Raw genomic sequence first — 8,507 nt, forward strand, 5'->3', positions numbered from 1 at the left:
CCGAGCTGATGTTAGAGGTTTCCTCAATTATCTTATTCAGTTCCGGCCAAATGGTATGCAAGCTAAGGTCGTTGCAATTCGAAAGATGTTACTGTGCTTGGCGAAGATGGACAGGGACTCGCGGCAGAGCCAGGCAACGCATAGGGCAAAATTCCGCCAACGCTGCAGGGACGAGGTGCTCAGCGCTGCGGAGTTAAAACGCTTTGTTGAGCTAAGCAATCGAGCCATTCCTTCAGTTCTCAGTAGGCTGGAGGAACGTGCCACATGCTCTGACAGGCGTAGGTTTGCAGCTCTCATGTCCAGCCGGTTGGCCATATTTAATGGCACTCGACGATCCCCAGTCACAATGTTTAGTGTGACTGATTTCAGTGAAATAACCCCTGAAGGTGGGGGTTATCAGATGTCTATAGCTTCCCACAAAACTAACTATAGCTTCGGGGAGTGCAGAATTGTTCTATGTCAGGAGGAATACACTTGGCTTCAACGATTCCATAAAATCAGGCCTCATCTGAGTGGATTGACCTCAGACACAGAACTGTTCTTTTTCACATCCTGCGGTCAACCCTACGGTAATCTGTGTGAGTATGTGGGGCAAATCTTTGAAGAGTTTGGCATTGGAAGTAAAGTGACCTTTGGTACAATTCGACGCAGTGTTGCCACGTTGAACTTTAACCAAGGCTCAGTTACAGACCGGGGAACTGTTGCTGACCATATGTGTCACTCTCTGGAAACCCAGGCACGTCACTACAGGTACCATAATCTGCCCAAAAATGCCAGCCGGGCCCGGGCACTGATTGAGGGTCAAATCAATCAATGATTAACTGATTAAATAAAGCATATTTGTTTGAAATTCACCCTTGTATTTGTGTCATTATGCATTAAAATGATTAAAAATGTGTTTAATCCGCATCCACAAAAATATGTGAAAGTGTCCATAAATAATTTAATTTTTGGGTTACCGGGTGCACGGGTCTATTTTGGGTTACCAGATGCACGTTTTCAATCACCAGGTGCACGGGTCTATTTCCTCCTCCAGCACTTGGCTAACAGTCCATAAAGCACCCAGGACGGCCCTGAGTGAAAGAGGGCCGTAGTAGGGTGCTCCTATAGCGGGCATTAAAATCAGAATGACCGTTAAATGCATTTATGACCATATTTGTGTTTTTGGGTTACCAGATGCACGGTTTCAATCACCAGGTGCACGGCTCTATTTCCTCCTCCAGCACTTGTCAAACAGTCCATAAAGCACCCAGGACGGCCCTGAGTGAAAGAGGGCCGTAGTAGGGTGCTCCTATAGTGGGCATTAAAATCAGAATGACCGTTAAATGCATTTATGACCATATTTGTGTTTTTGGGTTACCGCTTCTATAGCAATCAGTATCCATCGTGATATTTTAAACAGCCAATAAAGCACTCATCGGTATTTTTCATAAAATGATTAAAAATACTTCCCGAGGGGCTAGAGGTCCCAAATTTCGTCTCATACCCTCTCTCTCAATGGGCAACAAGTAGAGCATGTCAAAAACAAATTGCCCTAACAGGCACCTATGTTTCCGGTAACATTCACTATTTTCCCAAAACTTAAAACGCAATTTTCTATTAAAATGTTCTATACAAAAACGGTTCTAATTAAAAGTAAATTATCGTCTATTTGTGCCCTTTCGTTTAAAAAAAACCCCATCCAGATTGGATATGTACTTTTTGATTTATTCACGTTTTGGTGTACCGGCATATAGCCCATATAGCCCAAGATGGCTGTAACCGGACAGTATTTTAATATTTAGGTTCCCAGGTGCACATTTTCAATCACCAGGTGCACGGAGGTATAGGGTCCCCCATGGATAAAGGTCCGTATTAGGGTGGTCCCAAGTGGGCATTCATTTTTTGTAACACCGCTAATGTAATTTTTGGGTTACCGGGTGCACGGGTCTATTTTGGGTTACCAGATGCACGGTTTCAATCACCAGGTGCACGGCTCTATTTCCTCCTCCAGCACTTGTCAAACAGTCCATAAAGCACCCAGGACGGCCCTGAGTGAAAGAGGGCCGTAGTAGGGTGCTCCTATAGCGGGCATTAAAATCAGAATGACCGTTAAATGCATTTATGACCATATTTGTGTTTTTGGGTTACCGCTTCTATAGCAATCAGTATCCATCGTGAAATTTCAAAGTGTCCATAATGCACTCAGGTCGCCCCCGACAGAGAGAGGGCCGTAGTAGGGTGTTTCCATAGCGGGCATTAATATCAGAATGACCCTTAAATGCATTTAGGACCATATTTGAATTTTTGGGTTACCAGATGCACGTTTTCAATCACCAGGTGCACGGTTTCAATCACCAGGTGCACGGCTCTATTTCCTCCTCCAGCACTTGTCAAACAGTCCATAAAGCACCCAGGACGGCCCTGAGTGAAAGAGGGCCGTAGTAGGGTGCTCCTATAGCGGGCATTAAAATCAGAATGACCGTTAAATGCATTTATGACCATATTTGTGTTTTTGGGTTACCAGATGCACGGTTTCAATCACCAGGTGCACGGCTCTATTTCCTCCTCCAGCACTTGTCAAACAGTCCATAAAGCACCCAGGACGGCCCTGAGTGAAAGAGGGCCGTAGTAGGGTGCTCCTATAGTGGGCATTAAAATCAGAATGACCGTTAAATGCATTTATGACCATATTTGTGTTTTTGGGTTACCGCTTCTATAGCAATCAGTATCCATCGTGATATTTTAAACAGCCAATAAAGCACTCATCGGTATTTTTCATAAAATGATTAAAAATACTTCCCGAGGGGCTAGAGGTCCCAAATTTCGTCTCATACCCTCTCTCTCAATGGGCAACAAGTAGAGCATGTCAAAAACAAATTGCCCTAACAGGCACCTATGTTTCCGGTAACATTCACTATTTTCCCAAAACTTAAAACGCAATTTTCTATTAAAATGTTCTATACAAAAACGGTTCTAATTAAAAGTAAATTATCGTCTATTTGTGCCCTTTCGTTTAAAAAAAACCCCATCCAGATTGGATATGTACTTTTTGATTTATTCACGTTTTGGTGTACCGGCATATAGCCCATATAGCCCAAGATGGCTGTAACCGGACAGTATTTTAATATTTAGGTTCCCAGGTGCACATTTTCAATCACCAGGTGCACGGAGGTATAGGGTCCCCCATGGATAAAGGTCCGTATTAGGGTGGTCCCAAGTGGGCATTCATTTTTTGTAACACCGCTAATGTAATTTTTGGGTTACCGGGTGCACGGGTCTATTTTGGGTTACCAGATGCACGGTTTCAATCACCAGGTGCACGGCTCTATTTCCTCCTCCAGCACTTGTCAAACAGTCCATAAAGCACCCAGGACGGCCCTGAGTGAAAGAGGGCCGTAGTAGGGTGCTCCTATAGCGGGCATTAAAATCAGAATGACCGTTAAATGCATTTATGACCATATTTGTGTTTTTGGGTTACCGCTTCTATAGCAATCAGTATCCATCGTGAAATTTCAAAGTGTCCATAATGCACTCAGGTCGCCCCCGACAGAGAGAGGGCCGTAGTAGGGTGTTTCCATAGCGGGCATTAATATCAGAATGACCCTTAAATGCGAGGTATAGGGTCCCCCATGGATAAAGGTCCGTATTAGGGTGGTCCCAAGCGGGCATTCATTTTTTGTAACACCGCTAATGTAATTTTTGGGTTACCAGATGCACGTTTTCAATCACCAGGTGCACGGCTGTGAAAAGTGTGGACTCTGCCATTTTTCCGACCAATTTCTGTAATTTTCAGAAAATGATTAAAAATACTTCCCGAAGAGCTAGAGGTCCCAAATTTCGTCTCATACCCTCTCTCGTGATGGGCAACAATTGCATCATATCAAAAACATTTCGCATTCACAGGCACCTATGTTTCCTGTAACATTCACTTTTTTCCCAAAACTTAAAACACGATTTTCTATTAAAATGTTTTCTACAAAAACGGTTTTAATTCCATGTAAATGCTCGTCTATATGTGCCCTTTCGTTTAAAATAAACCCCATCCAGATTGGATGTGTACTTTTTGATTTATTCACGTTTTGTGTTTAACAGAATTTTACCCCCAATTGCGGGATACACATAAACCCAGTGAGGTTCCGAGCTTATATCGATAAATTGGCCTGAACGTCAATTACACACTTGGGGGTGGGTCGACCAGACAGGTACCGGCGCGAAATCAGAAACCTGGTTTTTGACAACAAGACTTCCATGTCCTAGAGAGACGGGGGTGGTGTCAAACTGATCAGGCCGAATAGAAAATAAGTACTGGGTACTTTTGAGGGATGTGAGCCCCTCGTAACCATGGTAATTTGGACATTTTCCGCCGGCGTCCGATTTAGTGGTTGGAACAGACCCTTCGGCGTCCGATTTATCCTAACTTTTGAGCCACGTTTCCCAGCTTGGTGATGGGAGGATATTGAGCTCTGCCCCGGCAGTTGCTCTATCCCAGCTATTACCTTGTGGGTTTGGTTCATCAATGACCATGGTTCTGGTCCAATGAAGGTGCCTGTCCCTTCGGCGACCGATTGGTGGTTGTTTAGTCCCGGTGAGGGCTAGCTCTCCAGTCCAGTCCCATACTTGTTTCACGGTGCGTCTCCATGGTTGTCCTCTGTTGTCCAGGGAGTTTAATTTCCTCTGACTGATTTGCATTCGTTTTCCACCTGGGAGGGACTCTATCGGCCGGCCTTTGGCTGGTGTTCTGATGGATGTTCCCTCCCGACCCAAGTGGATTTGCCTCTATCGGGGGAGCCCCTTTCGGAATTTTGGTCCCCTAATTTCGATACACTCCAGCCGCGCAACGTTCGTGCGATTTCGAGCCGAACTGTCTGACCAAGTGGCCCTCCATTGGTGTTCCGGTGCGGGGAGTGGCACACTCAGGCTGCGAAGCATGTGGTGATGGTCATCCCGTAACGCATCGGCACCAAAAACACGTATTCTCAAACCCTGTCTTCAAATGTGGACCTACCCGGTTGACCCAAGCGGTCTGTCTGAGGCCGGGCAGCGTCCGGGAAACCAAAGTATTTGGGTTCCGGGGAGTATGGTTGCAAAGCTGAAATTTAAAGGAATTGACGGAAGGGCACCACCAGGAGTGGGGCCTGCGGCTTAATTTGACTCAACACCGAAAACCTCACCCAGGCCGGACGGGATTGACAGGTTGAAAGCGGATCACACACTGAGCGGATCAGCGTGTGTCTACCCTTCACCGAGAGGAATTCCCAGTAAGCGCGGGTCATAAGCTCCGGTCCCTGCCCTTTGTACACACCGCCCGTCACTACTACCGATTGGAGAGGTCCTCGGATCGGCCCCGCTGAGGTCGGTCACGGCCCTGGCGGAGCGCCGAGAAGACGATCAATCTTGACTATCTAGAGGAAGTAAAAGTCGTAACAAGGTTTCCGTAGGTGAACCTGCGGAAGGATCATTAACGGGTTGCCAGCCGCCGGCATGGGGCTGAGCGCCGAAAATCCAGCTATGCTGCGGGTTGGGTAGGGTAGGGGGCTCACGCCTCCCGCCTCTCTCTTCTCCCGGCGCGGGTGTCATCGGTCCTAGCCCGCTTCCCCGCATTCCCCCCTTTGCCTGGGATGTGCCCGACTGGCTCCATCCCCTTTCCCCATTAGCCACGGTTGCATGACTCACCTATGGGCGGGTGGAGAGGCCGCTACCGAAGGGGACTGGGGGTGTCCGGTGAACCGGGACTTCCCAAAATGGTCTAACACTGATGTAAGCGGCTTGAGTATCGCCCCGTATCCTCGCGCGGCACTGGGAACCCAGTCAACTTCTCTGCGCCCCGGCGTAGGTGGGGGTTCAATGTCTGCGCGGCTTCCCTGGCGCTTCGGCGACGAGGACGCAAGCGCAGCTCCCGGAAGCCTCCCTATTCTTAAACCTTTGTCTTTGAACTTATGGCCTGGCGCTCTGGCGAAGTGCGGGTGGAGGAAAGGAGGGTAACCTCCCCATCTCTGCCCGGCCTCTGGCCTCTGCGTGCGTAATGAGAAAAACAAGAGTACAACTCTTAGCGGTGGATCACTCGGCTCGTGCGTCGATGAAGAACGCAGCTAGCTGCGAGAACTAATGTGAATTGCAGGACACATTGATCATTGACACTTCGAACGCACTTTGCGGCCCCATGTTCCTCCTGGGGCTACGCCTGTCTGAGGGTCGCTTTGTCATCAATCGGAACCTCTGGGTTTCCGCAGCTGGGGCAGCTGGGGCAGTCATGTGGTGTATAGAAGACCGCTTTGCCCAGTGTCGATCGGGGGCCTGAGTCCTTCTGATCGAGGCTCAGCCCGTGGACGGTGTGAGGCCGGTAACGGAAGGGAGTCGGGTTCAGATCCCCGAATTTGGAGTGGCGGAGATGGGCGCCGCGAGGCGTCCAGTGCGGTAATGTGACCGATCCCGGAGAAGCTGGCGGGAGCCCCGGGGAGAGTTCAGGGGCGCCCTGGAATGGGTTCGCCCCGAGAGAGGGGCCCAAGCCCTGGAAAGCGTCGCGTTCCCAGCGGCGTCCGGTGAGCTCTCGCTGGCCATTCAAAATCCGGGGGAGAGGGTGTAAGCAGGCACTCGATCCAATCTTTTTTTGGGACGGAAGGCGTCTTCCTCCACCTCCCCTCTTCAGTACAAATGGGTCACCAGGTGCACATAGAAGCACCAGGAGTCAGAGTCCAGATGCCCAGAGAGAGAGTGGGCAATCGGACTAAGGAAGGTGGGTACAGGTAGAAAAGTACCACCGGCACCCGGTAACCCAAAACGGACGTCGTGCACCCGGTAACCCAAAGACCCAAGAGAGAGTGGGCAAGTCAGAGTCCGATAGCCCAAAAAGAGAGTGGGCAATCGGACTAAGGAAGGTGGGTACAGGTAGAAAAGTACCACCGGCACCCGGTAACCCAAAACGGACGTTGTGCACCCGGTAACCCAAAGACCCAAGAGAGAGTGGGCAAGTCAGAGTCCGATAGCCCAAAAAGAGAGTGGGCAATCGGACTAAGGAAGGTGGGTACAGGTAGAAAAGTACCACCGGCACCCGGTAACCCAAAACGGACGTCGTGCACCCGGTAACCCAAAGACCCAAGAGAGAGTGGGCAAGTCAGAGTCCGATAGCCCAAAAAGAGAGTGGGCAATCGGACTAAGGAAGGTGGGTACAGGTAGAAAAGTACCACCGGCACCCGGTAACCCAAAACGGACGTTGTGCACCCGGTAACCCAAAGACCCAAGAGAGAGTGGGCAAGTCAGAGTCCGATAGCCCAAAAAGAGAGTGGGCAATCGGACTAAGGAAGGTGGGTACAGGTAGTACCACCGGTAACCCAGAGTGGACTTAGGTTCTGGGTGGAAAGCGGCCGGGTGACCAGGTGCACATGGGCCTTTTTGGGTGACCAGGTGCACGAGGGCCTTTTTGGGTGACCAGGTGCACGAGGTCCATTTTGGGTGACCAGGTGCACGAGGTCCATTTTGGGTGACCAGGTGCACGAGGTCCATTTTGGGTGACCAGGTGCACGCGGTTCTTAACAGCGCGGCTATCTGCTTTATTGCCGGGGAAGGGTGCTTAAGTGTGGGTGCCCTGGTTCACCTGGTGTGCAAGGTTGTGGAGGTGGGGGGGGGTCCCCTGCTGGAATCATCCCCGGAAATAGAGGGTTGTTCCCCGGGTGGTGAGTGAGGGCCTAACTGCCTGTATGTGTACTCTCATGCCCAGAGAGAGAGGCCTGTTCCTGGATAGGGAGTTAGGCCTTTAGGTCTGAAGGTCAATAGTTCCACTGTCCTTAAGGGGGGCAGAGCAGTCAGCCTCTGTGGAGGTGAGCTGCTCTGTCCCCCTTTTTTTTTGGCCTAATTCCCCAATCACCATACCCAGAGTTGGACATAGTGCAATTTCTGTGATTTATTTACCATCCATTTTGGGTTACCAGATGCACGTTTTCAATCACCAGGTGCACAACAATGTGTATCCATCAGAATAGTTTAAACAGTCCATAAAGCACTCAGGACGGGCGCCCATGGATAGAGGGCCATGGATAGATGCCCACTATCATAGTCCCATAGTGGGTATTAATATCAGAATGACCGACAAGTGCATTTAGGACAGTCTTTTTATTTTTAGGTTACCAGGTGCCTACCTTCAAACACCTTACGAGGTGACTACTTTAAATTAGGAGATTATTTTTAGGTTACCAGTTGACCGGCTATTTATTTTTTCCTGCCAAAATCGGTATTTTTCATAAAATGATTAAAAATACTTCCCGAGGGGCTAGAGGTCCCAAATTTCGTCTCATACCCTCTCTCTCAATGGGCAACAAGTAGAGCATGTCAAAAACAAATTGCCCTAACAGGCACCTATGTTTCCGGTAACATCCACTATTTTCCAAAAACTTAAAACACGATTTTCTATTAAAATGTTCTATACAAAAACGGTTTTAATTCAATGTAAATTATCGTCTATTTGTGCCCTTTCGTTTAAAAAAAACCCCATCCAGATTGGATATGTACTTTTTGATTTATTCACGTTTTGG

The 8,507-nt window shown here is 48.9% G+C and overlaps 1 non-coding gene across 1 annotated transcript; it reads left to right on the plus strand.

The window, feature by feature from the left end:
• Positions 1-6,023: 6,023 nt before the first annotated feature.
• Positions 6,024-6,177, plus strand: LOC116368411 (5.8S ribosomal RNA). Its single transcript, XR_004208506.1, has one exon. It is a non-coding gene; the product is annotated as a 5.8S ribosomal RNA (ribosomal RNA).
• Positions 6,178-8,507: the final 2,330 nt, after the last annotated feature.

The sequence above is a fragment of the Oncorhynchus kisutch genome, unplaced genomic scaffold (genome assembly GCF_002021735.2).
Source record: "Oncorhynchus kisutch isolate 150728-3 unplaced genomic scaffold, Okis_V2 scaffold1916, whole genome shotgun sequence".
Taxonomy (NCBI): Eukaryota; Metazoa; Chordata; class Actinopteri; order Salmoniformes; family Salmonidae; genus Oncorhynchus; species Oncorhynchus kisutch.